The sequence below is a fragment of the Podarcis muralis genome, chromosome 7 (assembly GCF_964188315.1).
Source record: "Podarcis muralis chromosome 7, rPodMur119.hap1.1, whole genome shotgun sequence".
Taxonomy (NCBI): Eukaryota; Metazoa; Chordata; class Lepidosauria; order Squamata; family Lacertidae; genus Podarcis; species Podarcis muralis.
In genome coordinates, this window is record NC_135661.1 from 56,432,947 (window position 1) to 56,455,763 (window position 22,817).

The 22,817-nt window shown below is 46.9% G+C and overlaps 1 protein-coding gene across 8 annotated transcripts in view; it reads right to left on the reverse strand.

Moving 5' to 3' along the window:
• Positions 1–18,117, reverse strand: part of ADGRG1 (adhesion G protein-coupled receptor G1) — a 40,795-nt gene extending 22,678 nt beyond the window's left edge. For 2 of the 8 annotated variants that reach the window (XR_013393673.1, XM_028739288.2), the window contains exons 1-2: positions 17,447–17,715; positions 5,719–5,827 (exon numbers count right to left, since the gene is read on the reverse strand). The gene's annotated coding sequence lies outside the window, so the exon portion shown is untranslated. The other 6 variants (XM_077931821.1, XM_028739286.2, XM_028739289.2 and 3 more) reach the window with 6 other exon arrangements.
• Between the last annotated feature and the right edge of the window lie 4,700 nt (positions 18,118–22,817).

Genomic DNA, 22,817 nt, shown 5'->3' on the forward strand with positions numbered 1-22,817 from the left:
AGACATTCTCACTTTGATTGGCACATAAAAATGGAGTATTTGTGGGTGTGGGAAATTTTCTTGCTGCTGCAATGTTGGCAGCAGGAATTTCCCAAGCCTCTGCTGCCATCAATGAATGCAAATCATTTGATATGAAAGCATGTCAGTGAAACTTTAGACATTAGTGACTCAGAATGCACCATCACTTTTTTGCTAAGCAAAACTTGGTCTTTTAACTGTTCACTCATGCAACATATCAGAAGCTCATTGTATATCTTCTAATCATCCTGGAGCACTGTTCCCACCCAGATGTAGTTCATTTGTGGGACCAGTGGAGGTGCAATGCTGGCACCTTGCCAAGCGCATCAGCAAACTGGGAGTCAGTCTTGGAGATGTGCGCTCCCTCCCTCCCGCATCCTGTCCCTGAAGTGAACCCTGCTCCCTTTGCAAGATTAATCTCATGTCACACGTGCACCAAGGGAAACCATGGTTAATGCAAACTCATATCACTTGCCAGCTTCTTGGTTGGGCTCTTCACTTTCTCTGATCAAGACCAAAATAGAAGTTTCCTCAACTTGCCAGTTATTAGGTGTGCACGTGGCTTTCTAAAGAGTCAACAGCACTTTCCTCTCTACTTAAGACATTAAGAACCCAACAACCCCAAATACACCTCCGTTTTGGAACGTTTTGGCTCCCAAACACTGATAACCTGGAAGTAAATGCTCCGGTTTTTGAACGTTTTTCAGAAATCAAATGTACAATGCAGCTTCTGCTTGAGTGCAGGAAGCTCCTGCAACCAATTGGAAGCCGAATCTCGGTTGTCGAACATTTTGGAAGCCGAACAGGCTTCCGGAACGGTTATGTTTGACAACCAAGGTTTGACTGTAGCGGGATTTCACAGTCTCATCCCTGCCTCCCTCGGTACTGCATCCTGTCTATCCTGATGTCTGCTTAAGCATCAGTTTGTAAGCACAGGCCCCTCAATTCCTCACAGAGCTATAAATAGCAAACTTGTGTGGATCACCAGCTTGGACCCAACTGTCCGCTTCCCTTCGCCCCTCTTTAGAGGTTTTTGGGTTCATCTTTGATTTTTATCCACTTATGCAACTGCGTTCTTCCGCTGATAACCTCAGAGTCTGTTGACCTCCCTTCCATAGCCTGTTCCTCACTCAAAAATTCAGACAGTAGCACCTGCGCGGCAGAGACCCTGCCCTTTCAATTATGTTTCACTCTAGAAACACTGTGCCATAAATAAGAAATAAAGATACTGAGCATAGGTTGACAAAATTATATATGGAAAGATTAGCCAACAGGAACAACTTATTTTAACAAGTGGGGATCCATTCAAGTTCATAGGATTCCACAAGCAAGAAGTCAGGTGCCCTCACTTCTTGCTGCTGTTTGGAAACCCCTCTCTTAACTGTCAGAACTCACATGCCCTCTCTTCATGCTGTTGTTTGGAAATCCTTCTTCTCACTTGCAAGCGCTGCCCTGTCAAAAAGGTGCCCACAACCGGGTTGCAGGCGATAACGCTTCAGTCACGAGGCTGGTTTCCCCATTTCCCCCACTTCTTTCCCACGGCTGTCTAAATCACATGGGCTCACTTGCCATTTGAATTTGGGGCACATACTAAATGCCCCATGATGGATCACAAAACCCAAAGGTTGGAAGGAAGAAGGGTGCTGAGGAAGAACAGGAGTCCCCTCTCAGGGCTTTCCAGCAATGTAATGATCTCAAGAGACAGATTTCAACATGTGAAAACCACATCAAAAAGAAGCTGGGGTTTCCCCATCAGTACTAAAGTGGGGGCAAACAAATGAGACTTTTGCAGGCGACAAATGGGGTGGAAAAGGCTGTGCAGCTTTCACCCCGACTAAAAACTATTTTGGTTTAGGCAAGCACACCTAGAGATATGTAAAGTTGGCATATATTTTCATGTATTATTTTATAATGAATATTTTTAAACTTTTGATTTTATTTGGTGCTGGCCTTTAAAGCCCTAAACGGCCTCAGCCCAGTATACCTGAAGGAGCGTCTCCACCCCCATCGTTCAGCCCAGACACTGAGGTTCTCCTCCAAGGGTCTTCTGCTGGTTCCCTCACTGTGAGAAGTGAAGTTACAGAGAACCAGGTGGAGAGTCTTCTTGGTAGTGGCACCCTCCTTGTGGAATGCCCTCTCATCAGATGTCAAGGAAAGAAACAACTATCTGACTTTTAGAAGACATCTGAAGGCAGCCCTGTTGAGGGAAGTTTTTAAGGCTTGATGTTTTTATTATGTTTTTAGATATGCTGTAAGTCACCCAGAGTAGCGGGTATAAATAATAAAATTATATTATATCATCATCATCACCACTGATATTTCTTGGGGGGAGATTAACTTGCTATGAACTTTTATTGATAATTTTAATGTATATTTCATTTTATGTAAACTGCTTAGAGGTTTTTCACCATTCAGTCGTACACAAATTCTGTTTAATTAGTTAACTAATTAACTGAGCGTAACAAAATAATATAAATAAAAATCAAGAAGAATTAACCAAAACTGTGACAATTTAATCCAGGGGACCCTGTAGGCACATCTGTGGCATTAAGCACTGAGTGATGATTTAAAACAACCAGGCATAATTGCTACATACATTACTACATGTGCCCCCCCCCATAATTGCTCAAAATGCACATACAAGAAGGCCACTTAAGTGATCCCTCACAGTTGCAGGATGTGTGCCAATACTGCAAGCACATGAGGAGGGCTGGATGCCTGCCCCACTGCTGCTCTCCTTGCAAGTGATTCTCTTCTCCTATCTCAGGAGAAGAGATCTTGTTATCAGCAGGCAATTGGGCAACTCCAGAGGAGAATGTTTACTAACTTCTTGTTCTAAGGTAAGTCCTGGAATTGCAAACTCTGGACACAGAATTTTGGCATGTACCCCTTGACAGCTATCTCAGTCCTTTTTCCTGTAAGTGACCTGAAATAGAAACCAAGGGAGCACGGCTGAAGAAACAGGCCAAAAAACAATGTTCTTCTGGACCAGGGATGGGAAACCTATGGTCCTCCTGATGCTCCTGGACCACAACCTCCATCATCGCTAACCACTGGCCATGCTGGCTGGGGCAGGTGGGAGTTGGGAGCCCCAGAATGCTTGGAGAACCAGAGGTTTCCCACCCCTGGTGTAGACAACATTGAGTCAGAGGGAACAAAAGACTGACTAAACATAAATCAGATTTCTTACATTCAAGTGGGGCAACTATTCTTAGCTAGGACTAAAGAGAAGGTCTTCTCTCAGAGCTTCCTGAAGAGAGGAAGGTTTGAACTCTAGCATAGGAGTCAACCACCAGGGGCCATGGGGACTTTGGCCCCCACAATAAAATATCTGAGGGGGCTCGGCCCCACAAAGTTGATGGGCATTCCCATTCAAATGGTCTGTGCCCTGTATCATGTGATCAATTATGCAGGGCGGGGCTTACCTGGCCCCCCACAATATTTCATTCAAGTTAGCACCCCTGAACTCTAGTGAATCTCCATGGGAAGGAAGAGGTTCATGCAAGAAATGGCATCAGCAGCTTGAGTGCTTCTGCCAATGTAGCGGTGACTCTCTACAGGAGTCAGCATGCAGGACTGCATTACTCAGCTTTCAGAAGAAGAAAGCCACAGCTCTGTGGAACAAAGCACCCCTCTCTTGCAGACAGGCCAATGCTCTGTACAACTCTGGAGGAAGCAGCTTCTTCTGCTCCTATTTACACACCAGCAAGGTAAAATCGGGGGCTGAGAGCAAGCCACATGACCACAACACCGGCAGTAGTGAGGCTGGCCCTGCACCAAGTTCAGCAGAGATGAGGATCCTGAGGCCCTCCAGAAGGCCTACCAACTCCTGTCATCCCTGATCACTGGTCATGCAGGCTGCTAGGAGTCCAGCGACACCAAGAAGGCCACCCACGATATGTTTCAGAAGTCGGGATAGTCCTCTCCAGAAGAACTGAGGGTCTACTTCAATGGAAGGTGGAATGTATGAGCAATGAGAGAAAATGGTTAAGAATCTGGGGAGACACCCGAAAGCTCCAGCCCCAGAAGAGCTGGAAAATAATCTCTTGGGCTGTGCATCCTACAGGAGTTCAGGTGGTGTACAGAGTACCCAGTTTTACTTCTCCTTCAACATGGTGAAAAAGAGAAGCAGGTTGGGGTAGATGACGCTCATTAGTGCAGGTAAGCGAAGTTCTGGCTAAGGCCTTGAACAAGCTTCTCTTCTCCCCCACCCTCTGCCTCTGCCTGTCTCCAACCAGCCTTGCATTCACTCTGCTTGCACCTACCTAGCTGAGCTCATGGTGCAAAGACTCAGTGTTAATCCCTTCTGCATCCCTGGCCTTCCAAATAAGGCCCAAGCCAGCAACTCCTGTTGAAACTGGAGCAAACAGCTCCTCCTCACCCAGAAGAAAAGCATAAATTCGGAGACAGAAATGTCAAATGAAGAGAGAAAAGAGGTGGGTGGGGAGAAGAGGCAAGAGTTTGGCAGATAAGAGGACTTTTCTGCACTAACTAGTCTTTGCAGTTTAGTCAGGATAAAATAGGACTTGAGTCGATCTCTGCAATCAGGGCACTGCCTGCCAGCCAAACTCAATTAGACTCTTTTCAAGTGTAATGATTTCATGCAGGGTCTATCATTCCTGTAACAACTTTTTTCTTTCTTTTATACTTGCCCTGCTGAAGTATGCTTGCCTTCCCAAACCTGATGCCCTCCAGAAGTTGTGGACTGCAACTCCCACCAGCCACAGCCAGCACTGATTGGATCCATAGTCCAACAGTATCTGAATGGCATCAAGTTGGGGAAGGCTGTGGGAGGCAATGTGTATCCATGATGGGTGCAAAAACCAAGCCAGGGCTCCAAGACAGCTGGTCCTGAGATGCAGAAGAAAACAAGGGGAGGAACCAAGCAAGGCCATTCAAAGCACCAGCCTGAGCTGAGTGGGTGGTCTTTCTCGCGGCTCCCCTTCAGGTAGCCAAGTGTCCTGGGCCAACCATGCTCAGGAGGGAGCCTGTGGGCAAGGCGCAATGGGGGAGAACCACAAGAAACAGCCCAAAGGGGCAGGTTGTGTGTGTGGAAGAGAACTCTGGCCTGAGATGGGCAGGGAGAGGAAGGCTCCATCCTTGTGAGTCACCAAGGCAGGGAAGGGGTTAACCTCCTGCATCAATGGGACAAAGCCACAGAAAGAAAGTCAAAACATGCTCACTGCTCCTGGTAGGACAGCAGGCAGGAGGAAGCATAATATGGCCACATCTTACACAGGGGTTCGGTTCCAAGTGTTCTGCATGTACGCTTCAGGTTACAGACTCCGCTAACCCAGAAATAGTACCTCGGGTTAAGAACTTTGCTTCAGGATGAGAACAGAAATTGTGCTCCAGCGGCCCAGCGGCAGCAGCAGGAGTCCCATTAGCTAAAGTGGTGCTTCAGGTTAAGAACAGTTTCAGGTTAAGAGCAGACCTCCAGAACGAATCAAGTACATAACCAGAGGTACCACTGTATATGAAAATCGTGTGTACCCAAGCTCTTGGAACAGGCTCCTTCTGGCAGCTAGCAGATTTGCTCCAGTGCCACTCTCCTCTGGGGCCATACCACACAAGCTAGACCATTGGCAGCTGTCATAGGAGGACACCATATCTTGTGCCAGCCAGTTCGCTGTGGTTTCTAGAAGCTTTCCTGTTCTTAGAAACCAAACAGCATCCAGACCAATATGCGTCAAAACTCACCCTGGCAGCAGAAGCGCAGGCACACACTTGTGGCGGGAGCAGTCTTATCTCAGAAGGTCAGGCATGGCTTCCTCCTTGGCCATTTCTTTATTTTCTGCAGCCACACATCCTGGAACGGACGCAGAACAAACAGCCTTATCTCCACCCTAAGCAGGCTGTTCCAAGCAGGCCTTGGGGTATATTTAGAAGGCACACCAGCCAGCCCCTTACTTCAAGGGGCGGTGCTGAAGAGAACAATAGGACATTATAAAAAGAAGTCTCTGCTTCATCAGAGAGAGAACTGAGTGCTCCCCAGGGGGATTAGATAAGCAAGGGGAATGCCGCTGCAAATGGCACCCTGCCTCCCCCACCTTCCTGTCCCTATGAGCTGTCCTCCCATGATGTAATACTCTGGAAACAGCAGGTAAATCCCCAGGAAGCCCCAGGGGCCGGCCAGGATGCCCATGAGGGTGGGAGGAGGAATCCGACCATGTTTGCATTTAAACTAGGAACCACCTAATTTGAACGGAAATGCAAATATCCTTGGAAATTCAAATGTCTACTAATATTGCAATGCAAGCGTTAGGGGAGATGTGCATGAAAACACACATTATCAGTGAAAACAGCATACAAAAATGCATTATATTAGGGAAAGACTGCTACAAATATGAGGATAAATTAGCACTAAAAGGGTGGTGAATTTTCATGTTTTAAAAAACAAGCAAACTGCTGCAGAAATGTGGAGAACTGGGCTTAATATTAGGAAACAGAGAGAACCAAAATGGACAAGTTTGCCCATCCCTGGTCCCCCACTCATTCCTCCCCATAATTCTCTTTTGATTCGCTTCTAGGGTTTGGGGCTATAAGTGCTGCAATTTCCAGAGAAAATTGAACTGTCCCAGTGGAGAGGTGGTCAGAGGAACTGTCTGCTTGCATGGGGCATCAAACTATCAAATTGCTCTCTGTTGTGAGATCCCAGGCAGAGTTACACGGAGGAGCTGGACAGGCACCAGGAAGGGGCAAATCTGTAGGATCAATGACATCCATTACAAGAGGATCAACCCAACAAAACCAGAGGGAATCAGCTTCCGCAGACATGCCAGTACCCAGAACCCTCAGGAATTTGGGGCAAATGCAGCTTCTCCTCATCTCTTAGTGCTGAAGCATGACAAGCCTGTCCCTGTCAGATTCCCCTTGCTCTCCTTCACCTAACAGAGAGCAATTTGATAATTCAGTATTTTGCTTTCTGGTATTTGTTTGAGATTGCTGGCTTTGTGGAATTTTTTGGTACTATTTTGTGCCTTTATATTACCGTATTTTTCACTCTATAAGACGCACCAGACCACAGGACGCAACTAGTTTTTGGAGGAGGAAAACAAGAAAAAAAATATTCTGAATCTCAGAAGCCAGAACAGCAAGAGGGATTGCTGCACGGTGAAAGCAGCAATCCCTCTTGCTGTTCTGGCTTCTGGGATAGCTGCGCAGCCTGCATTCGCTCCATAAGACGCACACACATCCCCCCTTACTTTTCAGGAAGGAAAAAAGTGAGTCTTATAGAGCAAAAAATACGGTATATACTGCCTTGAGTTTGAACAGCAGAAGACAAATCCAACAAATGAAATAAAGTGAAGTGCCCATTGCTGAAGGAGGAGCCCATGAATGCAGACTTCCCCACCCTGCTGCCTACCAGATATTCTGGACTGCAACTCCCACCACCCCGTTTCCAACTGCATTTTCTCCCTTACCCACCTTGAAACTCTCTTTATAAAAGAAAACGTATGTCAAGGAACCTCCCGCACACCCATACCCAGCTTGAAGACAACTTAACTCCCCTCCCTAGCCAAATAACTTTCCGGACTGACAGAATCCTGCTGTAAGAAGAACGAGGGCAGGGCAGGTTCCCTCCTAACGAAAAATTCAGAGGTTCAATTTAAATGAGAGATTCTGTGTTGAAAGATAAAAAGTGAGGCTGCCCACCATACTTTTGGATCTCCATCATTCTTCTGCTTCAGCTGCAGAGCAGTCACAAAAGCACACAGAATTAAGGGAATTTGGCATGAATGCTCTGCCTGTTCTTCCTAACTTCTCCAGCCGTTCTTCTGCTGTAAATGAAAGCCACGGGTCTCAGGACCCCACAGCATGCTTTGCAATCCATACCATATTCAGTGTGAAATTCTGCTTCTGAAGAAAAGGCGGGGGGGGGGGGGAGTCCCTACCTTCTGCCATTCACTTGATTTTCCGCCTGTTTCGGCCCTCACTCCTCCTTCAGGATAAATGGATTCGCACGCACAGCGTTATAATAGAAGACTGTGAACTTTTGAAGACACCTGTGCACAATTTGCACCAAGGAGTGGCCACAACTGGTTTGCCCACAAGGCAAGCAGGACTTGGGCCACCCTCCCTGCCAAATGTTGCTCATCTTGCTGGGTGACCACAGTCATAGGCTCTTGCCACATGACAGCTGCTCTGAGGGGCAGCTGGGAAGCTGGCAACTGCATCCTGCGTGGCCATTCCCTGTGGAAAAACCCACCTGGGGAATGCTCCAGGCACCCTTTTAGGAGAGAGGGCGAGAGATACAGCCAAGGATTGGGAATCATTTCTCAGCCCGAGAGCCACACTCCCTTCTGGGCAACATTCTGAGGGCCACATGCCAGAGGCGGGTAGACCAATTATTTTTAATTCTACCCTTGTGTAGTAGTTAGTTTCTACACACACCTACACACACAGAGAGAGAGAGCTCTTCCTCTCTTCCTTCCAGGCCAAGCAAGAAGCATCGTCAGAATTCAGGGACATATTCCAGCCAGGCAAAGACTAGGTGGGAGGCAGTGAAGTAGGGCTGGTGAGGTGTGTAGAATTCTGGGTGGAATTCTGACAGAGAGGCCTGGAAGGTGGCATTTGGACCTGAGGATCCCATACCCCTCAACTGGCCCATTTTAAACGAAACATCCTAGAAATTACAGAAGACACCCTGGCTTCCAGTTGGCTCCTGGGATGTCCCGTTTTGGCTCCCACAAGAGCATGGCCCTGAAAGACATGTGTTTTAGGGCGCCATGCTCTCGTGCAAGTCACATGACTTGCCCAAGAATGCAGCCCCAAAAGACGTGCATCCAGGTTTATCTCCCAGGCATGTGGGAGGGCATGGGATCCCCCCTCCCTGAGATTCACAGAAAATTGAAACGGAACAGTAGGCCAGTGGTGGTGTAGTGGTTAGAGTGTTGGACTAGGACCTGGGAGACCTGGGTTTGAATCCCCACACGGTTTAGCAGGACTGTGTGGAGGAGAGGCTTCTTGCGACCCTCCCACCCTATGGCTGTTTGCAGCCTTGCTGCATCCCGACCTCCCCACCCCCTCCTCTCCCTTCAAAGCACTCGCTGAAAACCTGGATCACAACCAAATATGTAACATTTTGCAGCCACAGCCTATTCTGTGCAAGAGCTGTGGGGCCTGCCTGTGCTAGTGTGTGCATGCAAGTGATGGGGGGGGGGGAGAATAAATTGGGGAGTTGGGGGGAGGCAGGGAGAGAGATGTGAGGAGACTACCTGAATGCAGACAAAACCCAAAGGGACACCTTTATGGCTGCAAAAGCACTCAAGGAGAGTGAAAAGCAAAGTCTGGCCTACAGAGAATCCCAAGGGCCAGACAGAGATTCCCGGAGGGCCACATTCAGCCCTGTGCTAAACAGATATGAGACTGTGCCTTCCTCTCGTGTCAAAGTTGCAGCTGTGTTTGTTTTTAGATCAAGTGGTTTTTCGATGTTTGGGTTCTAGATGGAGAGCTATTTTAGAAAACAACCACACAGCCTCCCCTATTCCCCAGCTGCCTCAACTAGCAGTCACTGCTCCCAGTCCCACTCCAAACCACGCTGCACGGGTGGCTGCCCAGCAGCTGTGAGGTGAGGAAGGCTGCATGTGCAGCTCTTGGGCTCCTGTCAACTTGCCCTCTCTGACAGCCTTCGGAAGGGAAGCAGCAGCAAGGAAGTGCTCAAGTGCCTCGGGCAGGATGCCCTCTTGGGAGACCAGATACAAAGGAAAAGTGGCAGTGGCGGCAGTGGGGGGGGGAGCAGGAAAGGGAATCCCAGCAGGAACTGCTTCCCTCACCTCGGACTGAACGCCCAGAGGAAAATCCCCTCTTCAGACTAACTGCAAATGAAGAGGAGGCCTGTCACTGTGTTTCGCTCCTTAGCTCCTCTCTCTGCAAGCACCCCCCCCCCCTTTCTCACAAAGATGAGAAAGGAAGAATGAAACTGCAGACAGGACAGACAGGAGGGCTCCACTGCAGCTGGGAGAAAGGAACTTATTGGCGTAATCTCCAACTGAGCACTGCTCTTTTCTTCCTGCCAGGCACCAAGACAGAAGCGGGGTTACTTGCACAGCATGTAATCATAGAATTGTAGAGTTGGAAGGGACCCAAAGGGTCATCTAGTCCAACCCCCTGCAATGCAGGAATTCTAGGGTGCCAGCTCACTTCATGAAGGATAAGGCAACCAGTAGCTACTGGCTGCCATGGCAATGTTCTCCTTCCACTGTCAGAGGAAGCCAGTGGCTGTCCTTCACAAGCTGTTGCCCTCAAGTCCTGCTCACAGGCTTCTCCTTTGGTGTGTCTGGTTGTCCACACTGTGAGAACAGGGTGCCGGACATCATGGGGTCCCTTTGCCCTTATCCAGCAGGGCCTTTCTGCTGCATCTGATTATATCTGATTATGGTTGTTTATTTATTTGCTACAGACAACTGACATAATTATAATATTCAGCCCACAATGAAGGCTCACAGCAAAGGGCAACACAATTCATTAGATACTAATAAGTGCTAATTCTTGTTGAAATTATTTCTACCAGTAACAGCAGACTTCTCCAAGCAGATACCTCCCCCAGCATGGGAGTTGTAGTCCAAAACATCTGGAAGGTAACAGCTGGGGGAGGGCTGGTCCATGCTGAAAGAAGCTACTTAGATCAGTAATACCACACAGTGGATACCACACATCTCAGACATGGTACTGGCTCCCATCCCAGGCTGATCAAGCCGTGACCTAGTCTTTGCCAAACTTTTAAATAGCAGAGAGTACACTTCTGCTATTTAATTGTAGTTGCAGACAGGCTCCACTCAGACACCCAAAAAGTTCTAACTTTTAAAATATAATGGCTGTCTGCTTTCGAAGGAGCCAAGGACCTGTGTTTATTTGCAACTCAAAAGAAGCATCTCCTTCAATTGGAGCAAGATCGGAACAGCAGTTCTCAGAGGTACAGGAGGCAGCCTCCTAGGACTAATTCTGTTGCCTCTTTGTGGCCGTTACTGAATGCTCCAAGTCATTCTTGGCACCTGGTGAGTGCTGAACGGGAGGAGGCAAAGCCACACCAACAAACCATACAGGGGTGCAGTTGGCAGCCTCTTCTGGGCATGGGGAATTTGGTTGGATATGATCTATTAATTAAATTTGGTTCTCACAATGCACTAGCAAATCTTGTCCAACATGCTGCTGGGAAATTATTATGCTAATCCTTTAATATTTTGGCAACCTTTTGCCTTGCCAATGAATCATTATCCCAGGGCTGAGGGGAATGGACTCCTTGTTTGGGGTGACAAATTGCTCTGCTAGGAAACAAAGTGACACTTTCTGTTAGCGTCACAGAAAAACATCACAGAAATGCCGTGTCACCAAGCCCAACACGTCACTCTCGTGAAAGCATCTAGGAGTCGGAAACAAAGTGCATTGAACCATCTTGCATTAGAAGGAAGCCACATCTCAGCTGCGTGAAGAATGATCTTGCTAACACGCTGTCTGAGAATAGCAAAATGAACAAAAAAAGTAAAGCAGGCTCTCGCCAAAATCAGAGGCAATAACTACAAACAGAGGGTTAAAACTGCAGGGGAGAGACACAAGAACCAACAAGAACCAACCAACAGGAGACCAACTTCAATGTCCAATTTCTGGGAACGAATGGGACTATTCTTCTTCCAAAGGAACACAGACCACAGTTCTCGTCATATCTAAAGGCAATGAAAGGGGAGGCTGATGGACCCTGCTCCATTTCCCACTCCATGTCAGCCACTTCAGGGTACACTTGTGTGGGAGCTTCTCCTGAGCCAAATGCAGTGCTGGACTTGTCAAACCAGAACTTCAGGAGACATTCCTGAGGAGCGGAACATAACACTGTGTGGGAGGATGAGGCTGACATCATGCCTTGTGTCACACAGACAATGAGGTTGGCACCCACTATGGTCAACGTCTGCTGCTTGGAAAAGGCAAAGGTCAGCCACTCAACCCACTGGCCGCAGTGACGAAGGGAAACCTTTCAGTGCACAAGTCAGCAAGGAAACAGACTTGGGTTAAGGAAGATGGAGCAAAAAGTCCCTCTTCCACTCTTGTCCACCTCTTCCTCCACCCGCTGTGTTTGAAGATGCACATCAATGAAATATCTCTCAAGGGGCCAGACTGAGTTCATGGGCTGCCAGTTGCCAGCTGTATTTCCCAGTTGTTTTGGACTACAACTCCTAGAAGCCCCAGCCAGCATGACCCAGTGCCATCTAGAGGGCACAAAAGTTAGGGAAGGTACTGAAACTCCTCATGACAGGAACAGGAAAGGCCCAACATCAAACAGTCAGGTCTCCTGCTGGAGGATCTCATCCCTCTGCAACAAGAGGGAGCACTGGCCCATGTTTCATAAATTATAGCTTTCAGTGATGCAGTCAAGCTATGTTCCAGTTCTCAGTGAGATGGCCAACTCTAGGAATGCTCCTCCTCCCTCCCGCCCGCCTCCCTGCACATACAGGAATAAGATGGCAGAGAGAAGGTGCCAATTTTCTACATGAAGTGAATGCTTTTTGTACCGAGGTGCATGTCATCATATACCTGCCCCACCTGCAGCCTGAAGTGGTACAACCCAGGCCCAGCTTGACCAACTCAGAAAGGCTAAAAGCTTCTCTCCTTCCTATAAAGCTTGGCAGTTGACTATCTTCTCTTACTATATAATAAAAAATGTAAGAGTGTCATCATGCTGCAGTTTGCTTGGCTACAGATAGGTGGCACTGTGAAATGCAGCATGATGACAACCTTCAAAGAGTTGCTGGGCCATTGTTGGAGGGCAGTGGCAGTCAGCCAAGGTGAGCCACAGAGGAAGAGTTGCAACATGCCGGGGCAGTTCCTCAGAAACCCACCCAGCTCACTGACACCATCATTTTAGCCCTCTCCTATGATCAGGATGGCTGCTGAGGAGCTGTCCCTACCTGCCACCACTCTTCCTCCGCAGCTCACCTTGGCCGCTTCCATCTTCCTCACAGGAGAAGATTTAAAGGGGAGAGGCTCTGCACAGCTCACCTGGGCTGTCCCACTTTCTTCCTTCTCACAGGAAAAGGTCTAAAAGGTGTGGGGAGGGGGCTTCTCTGCAGCTCACCTGGACTTCCTGCCACCACATCCCTTCGCAGAAGGTCTAAGAGGAAGAAGGCTTCTATCTATCCTTCATGCCTTTCAAGCCGTTCCCTCCTGCACTCTGTTAATGCTCAGAGGCACCTGATTTGGTGGCTTTCTCACTCCTGCATCAGGCAGCTGCCTTGAAATCCATGGTGGTAGTGGCAGCAGCAGCATGAGGTGAGATGAGGAAGGTCAATGGGTTACCATGGAAGGGAGAGGGAAGGGGGAGCAAAGGTTAGGGGGGCTGGCAAGTGGGGGTAGAGGAGTTGTTGAGGGAAGGGAGCAGGGGCACAGCCCCTAGTTGGTACACAGAATTGTGCATTTTAACAGTGCCATAACTGAGGTCCACATCACACATGCAATACACATCACGGAGGATGCCAAATGAACTCAGGTATCAAGCGGCAGGTACCCATTTGGGGAAGCATAGTTTGCCCAATGTAATGTATGAAAGAGGGCATAATTAGAGGTGCTGGGAGCATGACCCAGGTCAGTTATGGCAAATACCTATAAAAGTAGAAGGGAAAGAGGGACTTTAAGCACAGCACCAGTGGATGAAAGGGGGAGAGTTGAGCGGAGCTGAAATAACTTTTCTCCACCGAAACATTATTTTCAATTATGGAGCTCAACCAGGTGGAAACCAGATTTTTTGGAGGGAGGGGGTGATGCAGGCAAGGAGTTTAGCTGCCCCTGCGTTCAACCAAGCTGTGCTTTGCAAGCCCTCATCCACTCCCACCCCCTTCAAAAAGAATCAGCATTGACCAAATTCTGACTCAGGGGTCTGCTCTCATCACATCTAATCCAGTCCTTAGAATGCACCACAGTGTGTGTGTGCTTGTCTCTCTCACACATGGTGGTGAAAGCTGACAGCCACAAAACAGTCTTTGTAAATGTTTGAAAACTCATAGATACTCAGGTGACCTAAATATTGTCAGCTTAAAATCACTGTTATGATCGAGCAGCAAGGAACCACCTCTCTGTCTGCAGAACTTCTAGTGTTCATCTAGGACTCACAAGACACAAATGTCAACATTCACCACACTCCGGTCATTAAGCATAACCTGTATCTAAGGAGTGTATCTGAAGAAGTGTGCATGCACACGAAAGCTCATACCAAGAACTAACTTAGTTGGTCTTTAAGGTGCTACTGGAAGGATTTTTTTCTGTGTCTAAGGCTGTGTGCAAACACCTAAAGCACATTTATTTCCCCCCAAAGAATCCTGGGAAATGTAGTTTGCTATGGGTGCTAGGAAGTGTAGCTCTGTGAGAGGTGAACTACAGTTCCCGGGATTGTTTGTGGGAAGTAATGGGTTTTTAATGTATGGTGTGTATGCAGCCCTAAGTGTGTGGATGCAGTAGTTAAAGACTCTAACCAATACACTACACTGCACCAGCTAACCAGAATAGCATGGCCTCAGACTCTGGACTTGAGATGTGGCCCTCTTGCCAAGACAGCTGGTTGGAATGGGAGGTTTTTAAGCAGACGCTGGGTGGCCATCTGTCAGAGATTCCTTACCTATGATTCCAGCACTGCAGAGGGTTGGACTAGATGAAGTTTGGGATCCCTCCCAACTCTGCCATTCTGATTTTGCAAATTACTGTACTATATATCTAAGGCTGCCTGCATAACAAACATTTAAAGCATGTGATTTCTCCTAAAGAATCTTGGGAGCTGCAGTTCGCTAAGGGCACTGGGAACGGCAACTGTGTGAAGGGTAAACTACAGCTCCCAAGATACCGTATTTTTCGCTCTACTACTATAAGAAGAAGCAGACCATAAGACGCACCTACTTTTTGGAGGAGGAAAACAAGAAAGAAAAAATATTCTGAATCCCAGAAGCCAGAACAGCAAGAGGGATTGATCCCTCTCGCCGTTCTGGCTTCTGGGATAGCCGTGCAAAGCCTCTTCAGGGCAGAGGGATGAAGGCTCCCCGCTGCCCTGAAGAGGCTTCATGCAGCTAAGCCAGAAGCTAGAACAACAAGTGGGATCGCTGCGCAGCGATCCCTCTTGCTGTTCTGGCTTCTGAGATAACTGCGCAGCCTGCATTCACTCCATAAGAAGCACACACATTTCCTCTTACTTTTTAGGAGGGGAAAAGTGTGTCTTATAGTGTGAAAAATACGGTACATATTTTGAATGTAAGGAGCAAACACAGCCCAACACGGCAAATGTTACATGCTGGATAGACCACCAGATGGGGGGGGGTGTCCTTTGGGAGGCATATACTGTAGCAATTCCTTCCAGTAGCCCCTTAGAGACCAACTAAGTTTGCTATCGGTATGAGCTTTCGTGTGCATGCACACGAAAGCTCATACCAATAACAAACTTAATTGGTCTCCAAGGTGCTACTGGAAGGATTTTTTAAATTTTGTTTTGACTACGGCAGACCCACACAGCTACCTACCTGTAACTGTAGCAATTGGTTACCCAGGGTCTCTGATCTGGATTCAGGGTCTTCCTACCTCCCCACCCCATTTACTCTCCCTTTATTACGCATATCATCAGTCACTTTCCCCACTGCTAAAGTAAAACAGTCAAATATCTCTCTGTAGCTCATTTCCCGGCACCGTATGAACAATTGCCGGCGCTTTGGCGGAGAACGCCCGAACCTCAGCTGCACAATGCAGGTTATGAGCCCAGTGGGGATTGTATGCCGTGCTTGTGATTAAGAATTGAAAATTGGATTGGGGGGGGGGGGGGGAGAGACTCACACACATGAATTTTGCATTAATCAACTGAGGAGAGCAAGTGTATACATTGAGGGGGGTCTGTGGGGGGGGGTTCCTTTCGTCTCCCTGCTTCATAACGCCATGACTGGCTTCTCACACACCCAAACAAAGAGCAGTTCTGAGCTGAAATTGAAGCAACTACCTCCATAGGACTGAATAATCCTATTCAGGTTCCCACCCCCATTTATTTTACTTATCTATTTAGAAATTCACCCTGCTCCACCTTGAGGGCTGTCTTAAGTTATTACTATTTGTTTGAATCCCGATTAATTTGCTGCTGCTGCTGCTGTTGTTAAAAAGACCCAAAGCAGTTTACAAAGGATTAGAACGGTAGAAAACAGGAGATGCCGCAACTGTATAAAACGAAGAAAAGAAAGTCCCTAACATACCCACTAAAATATAAAAATAGACTACAGATTTCACAATGAAATTGGCCATGAGGCTACTTACAGTCTTTAGGCTGAGGCATGAATGAGTTCCTGTTCTGACCACCACATCACAAGGTGATTGGTCCTTCCCTAGTGTAGCTATGGAAACCAGTTTGCATTCGTTGTCTGGCTGGTGAATACTGATAAGGACATGGTCCACCCCAAGTATTTAAACATTTTGAAACGACATTTCTTTTTGAAGGGCGAGAAATGCACCATAATCCTATTCATTTTCACTCTGCAATAATCCCCAGAGTATTTAGTGTGGCAGGCTCCCAACAATGGGAAGAAGTGTCTGGTGGTAAGAGCTGTTTGACAGGGAAACAGACTCCCTCAAAAGGTGAACTCTCCTTCACTGGACATTTTCCAAGGTTGGTTGGCCATCTGTCAGGGCTTCTTGAGCTGTGACTCCTGTATTGCAGTGGGTTGTACTAGATGTCCTTTGGGGGTCCCCTTCCAACTCTATGTAATTCTATGAACTAAAGCATGCCTAGGACTTCAACGTTTAAAACACTCACACCTCTTCAACTTCCAAACGAGGCTTTCAAAGCCCTACTTTGGCTGGATCCTGCCCACGACATTCCAAGATGCCTACCACCCTTAACCGAAGGTAAACCAGAAATTAAAATCAACCCAAATCCCAGAGACTTTACGGTCGCAGTGGCGAGGCTGCAATCCTAATCCACGCTGATTTGGGGAACAAACCCGACGGAACCCAAGACAACAAGCACAGGATCAGGCTGCTCAAAGCATAGCGCAGCCTCCTAAAGAACAATGAATTCCCCAGGTTTCGCGTGGCGAAAGGTGCTCTGGGATCAAAACAGACTTGGGCACGGCTTAATCATTACACGGCTGCGTGCAATTAAACTGAACGGCTTTTCTTATGCAAGCACAGGCAAGGGCAAGGTGGGTGTGACCTGGAGAGAAATTCAACATGCCACCCCCCCTTTCTCCGTTTCCACCGGGATTTGAAGGCTTCTCTTCGGCTGCAAAGCACAGCGGTGGCGTGGGGTGGGGGCGAATCAAGCACGCCAAACCCCCCCCCCTCCCCTGCTCGGTTTGCTCCGCGATTGCTATTTCCATTTAAAGAGAATAATTAAAGAGGGGGGGCTGAGAATTAATTTAAAGAGGGGGAGTTGAGAATAATTAACTGCAATGCACGCAATTAGGGGCTCGCGCGCACTTACCCCACTGAAACAGACGCACCGGGCAGCCCGATCCTAAGCCTGACAGAAGGCGAGCGCGGAACCCCAGCGAGTAAGCGCGCACACAGCCCGTCCCCGACGTCCAGCGCGCGCCCCCTTCAACCGGCTCACCTGCTGCCCGCCTGCGAGGCGCCTCGCAAAGGGTGCACGGAGGAGGCGGAGGAGACGCTGGGCGCGGCGCTCTTCGGCTTAGGGAAGCCGCCCGCCTGCCCGCCCCTTCGAAGGGAGAAAGAGGCGTCTCCAGCAGCCGCGGCCCACCTGCTCTGGCGCGTCTCCTTGCGCTAGGGCTGCTGCTGCTGCTGCTTCTCCGCGCGTCCCGGGGCTGGACTTTCCTCTTACGCGCTTCTTCTCGTCTGCAGGGAGTGGAACAAGGTCCCTAGCTGCTGGGGAAAGGATGACTCGTCGGCGGCCGCGGAGGTGGCAGCGGCGGCGGCGGCGTCTGGGTGGGTGTTTCCCCCTCCGGGGGCACTCGATCCCCGCGCGTGTTCGCTCGTCACTGATCGGGCTTTTTCAGACTTGCGAAAGGAGAGCGCCGAATGCCGAGCATGTGCAGAGTGCAGTGGGGCCAGCAGGGCTTGGGAGCTTCACGAAAGGAGATTGAGAGAGGAGGCCCTCAAGTGCCGGAGGAAGGGAAGAGCCCCCAATCCCTTTCCCCGTAAGATTACAGGATCTAAAATGACCCCCGGGTGCTGGCTCTGTCAGCCCTCCGACTCCTTAAATGTAAGAATCAATGTGAATTGCTCTGGAACCAGGGCAGGGTGCGCTGCGTTCTCCGCCCTCCCACGCATCTAGTGGGAATAAATTCATGGTCGATGCCCAGCCAACGCAAGGCATGTTCAGTGCAGACTGAAAACGGCCCCGTGCATTAAATGAGAATACATCCATGCTCCCAAAGCATGTGCAGAGTTCATTTCCCTCCCCGTCGCACAACAGGGATGAGGTTCAGTCAAGGGGTTTCTTTCTGCAAGATCTGCCCAAGGGAACATCCTTGGCTGGCTGGTACGTTTAATGCATTCCTTGCTCAATCAGTGAACAAAGCACTTTGCAAAGTTTCATAAACAACCTCACCCCAAACTGGCAGGTCCCTGCCCCAAAGCGTTTACAATTTTAATTTCTACAGTGAAGAAAGACAAGACAGAGGGAGAAGGGGTTAAGCAAAGCAGGAGAATGACCCACTTTCAGAGAACACACATATTTAATGAATTGTGTGAGGGATTTTTTTTTAAAAAAACAAACAAACTAATGACTTGTTTTAATATGAATAAAACTGTATGTGGGGGGAAAACCCCTACATTTCTGATAGGGGAGGGAAGCATGGTTTCTGAAGTACATGTGATGCCCAACTAGCAACATAAAAATTATCTGAGAGAAGATTCCTCCTCTAAAATGATTTGACAAGTACTCATATTAAAAACATCAATACATTGAGTGTGTGTGTGTGTGTGTGTGTGTGTGTGTGTACACACACACACACACACACACACACACCAACCTGCTGCCTGTATGACTGGAGACACCTCTTTAATTGATGGAATTGTTCTGAATAGATTAAGGTGAGAATGTTTTGGTTTTGTCCTGTGGTTGTGAGGACTCAATAATTACCAATATAAGGTGGCAATGTTTGAGGGGTTTTTTAGATCAGTCAAGGGTGAGGCAGAGGGATATAAAATGCACAATGCACATTGGATAAACCCCAAAGAAGCCGAATGGTGAGAGAATCAAGGCAGACAGAACTAAGTACTTCTTCAAACAGTTACCCAGATGTAGCGGTAAACAACAAACTGGACAACTTTAAAAGGGAATTAGACAAATTTATATCGGAGGCGGTGTGCTTTTGAATACCAGCTGTTGAGGGATTGTGAGTAGGAGATTTCTCTCTGTGTGGTCCATGTGTCCTGCTTGCAGGCTTCCCATAGGAATCTGGCTGGCCACTATGAGAACAGGATGCTGGCCTTTCAAGGTACATCTGGCAGGGCAAGAAGCCGAGAATTAAATTTAAGTTATTAACAGATGCAAAGGAAAGAGGAGGCTTTGCCCTGCCGGACTTGAAACTATACTATGAAGCAGCATGTCTTTGCTGGTTGAAAGAATGGATAAAATTAGAGAACAAGGAGTTATTAGATTTTGAAGGATTTGATAACAGATTTGGATGGCACACGTATTTATGGTGTGAAAAGAAGAAAATTCACAAAGGCTTTGGGAACCACATATTCCGGAGCTCACTAATTGAAATATGGGATAGGTATAAAAACCTATTAGAACCAAGAGTTCCACACTGGTTGTCTCCACTAGAGGTTATGAGTGTAAAGAAAATAAATATGAGAGGTAATTGGATTACTTATGGTGAATTGATAACCAAAGAAGGAGGGAAATGGAAATTAAAGCCATATGAACAAGTCAGAGAACATGTTTATGATTGGTTGCATTATTTTCAGGTTAATGAAATGTTTAAAAAAGACATTAAAGAAAGTGGTTACGCAGAAAAAGACTCAAAATTTCAGACAGAAGTGATAAATAATGATCATAAAATTTTGTCAAAAATGTATAAAATATTGTTGGAATGGAATATGAAAGATGAAGAAGTTAAATCGGTAATGGTACAATGGGCCAGAGATTTTGGGTACAATATACAGTTTGAGGATTGGGAAAAATTATGGAAGGAGAACTTAAGATTCACTGCTTGTACGGCATTAAAAGAAAATGTTATGAAAATGTTTTACAGATGGTATATCACACCGGTAAAATTAGCAAAAATGTATAAGATGTGTAATAAGTGTTGGAAATGTAAAGAAAAAGAAGGAATGTTTTATCACATGTGGTGGGAGTGCAAGAAAGTGAAGGGTTTCTGGGAGATGATTTACAATGAAATGAAAAAGATGTTAAAATATACATTTGTAAAGAAACCAGAGACCTTTCTTTTAGGAATTACAGGAAAGGAAATAAGAAGAAAGGACTGTAAACTTTTTCAATATGCAGTTACAGCAGCAAGAATTCTACTGGCCCAGAAATGGAAACAAGAGGAAATACCGACGATAGAAGAATGGAGACTGAAGCTGACAGACTATGCAGAACTGGACAGATTAACTGGGAAAATTAGGTATCTTCGAGACTAAAAGTTCATCGAGGACTGGGGGAAATTTGTTGAATATCTGAAAAGATTTTGTGATGTGCAAACAACGCTGGTGGGGTTTCAAGAAGCACTGTGAAAGTTGAGATATATTGTTAAAAAGAAATAGAAGCGGGAGGGAAGTTTAATGGCAATATAAATAGAAGAAATGCGTAATTGAGAGGTAAATATGGATGATTGTCAGAGAAGCCGAAGGAAGTCCAAAAAGAACTCAATTTGTGGAAATTTTGATAAGATTGTATATTTGTGTTGAAAAATTAATAAAAATTAATTAAAAAAAAGAGAGAACAGGATGCTGGACTAGATGGGCCATTGACTTGTTTCAGCAGGATGCTTCCCATGTTCTCCCCGCCCCTATTTTTCTTTTTAATAAATGTTATTGTATTAATAAACAAAATAGTAAAGGTGAAGGGACCCCTGACTGTTAGGTCCAGTTGTGGATGACTCTGGGGTTACAGCGCTCATCTCGCTTTATTGGCCGAGTGAGCCAGCGTACAGCTTCCTGGACATGTGGCCAGCATGACTAAGCCACTTCTGGCGAACCACAGCAGCACACTGAAATGCCATTTACCTTCCTGCCGGAGTGGTACCTATTTATCTACTTGCACTTGACGTGCTTTCGAACTGCTAAGTTGGCAGGAGCTGGGACCGAGCAATGGGATTCGAACAATGGGACTCACCCTGTCTCGGGGATTCGAACCATCAACCTTCCGATCAGCAAGCCCTAGGCTCAGTGGTTTAGACCACAATGCCACCCATGTCCCTATAATAAACAAAATAAATGAAAGATAAAGAGCATAAAGAAATACTGTTACAGCTGGTTGAAAGCAGCATAACTTTGGACGTTATCACTGATCTTCTTGTTCCAAAATACTACAAAAATACCCGTTTTTCCATAAACCTGTTAGGCTAGCTTATATGTATATTTTATAATAAATTAGTTTAATCATAGTTATTGTGAACTAAATTTTCTCAGTCCATTCAGATGTAGTAGCAGATATGCTCCACCCATTTTTAGCTATTATAATATTAGCAGTAGTTATAAGATTATATTAGAATGTAACTTGTCCCAAATCCAAGTCCATTGTTTCCTGGTTATTCTTTGATCCAAATCTCACACCTCCCCATATTTTTGTGTAAGAGAGGAGGTTTGTACCTCTATTTTGAAAATATTGGAAGAGTGGAGGCTTCCTTCTTTGCATGACTTGACTCTGTGGAATAATTTTTATGCTTTCTAAACCAGTATTTTGCCATTGCTGGAAATTTGCCATTATTGTTGATTCCAGATTTAGAAATGCATTATAAAATGGGGAAGTTAAAGGCAATAGACCCACATATATCCTGCTTTCAATTTCACACCAGATTCTTACAGTAGCTAATACGGAGGGACTTCTCATATTCTTAATCCTTCTAACAAGTGACTCTGCTAGATCAGCCTTCGCCAACCTGGTGCCCTACAGATGCTGATGGGACAGTCCAAAACATCTGGAGGGCACCAGGTTGGCACTACAGATTTCAGCTCTTGCTGCCAAAGATGAAAGCAAGCAAATGCAGTAAGATATGCTGAGGTTACAATCCTATACCAAGTCATCTGTAAATAAGACCCGCTAAACTCAATGGGACTTGCTTCCCAAAACGCATGTGTAGGGTTCCATTGTTTTACAGTTGGGGGGGCCTGAGGCCTTCACTGCTCAGTGCAGCTGTTTTGCAGGATGCCTCTTTGAGTTGCTCACACTGGTCTACTGAACAGCCTTTGATATCACACCTGCAAGTGCCTGTTGCCTGAAGCCACACAGTTTGCCTCAACAGTCTTTGGAGGGTGCTGTGAGTTTTCCCACCAGCAGCAGAGCAGGTGGTTCTCCACGGAGCCAAGCACCAAATGTGAACTCTACACCAAAAACCTCACCTTTTCATTTCTGAAACAGGGCCTGGGGACCTTTTTCAGGCTGAAGGCCAGATTCCCAGTCCAGAGCAACCTCCCAGGGCTACATGCCAGTGGGTGGCAGTGCCAGAGGCAAAAATGGGTGGAGCAATAAATGTGCCTTTTTACCTTTTTGCAGCAGGCTAGCTTCTACAACACACACACACACACACACACACACACACACACTTCTCTAGCCCTCCATTAAAGCAAACCAGAGACATTAACAGCATTAAAAAGATCATTTCGATGGGACAAAAATACTCCAGGAAGCTGCAAAGCATTTTGAAATTGCCACATCAATA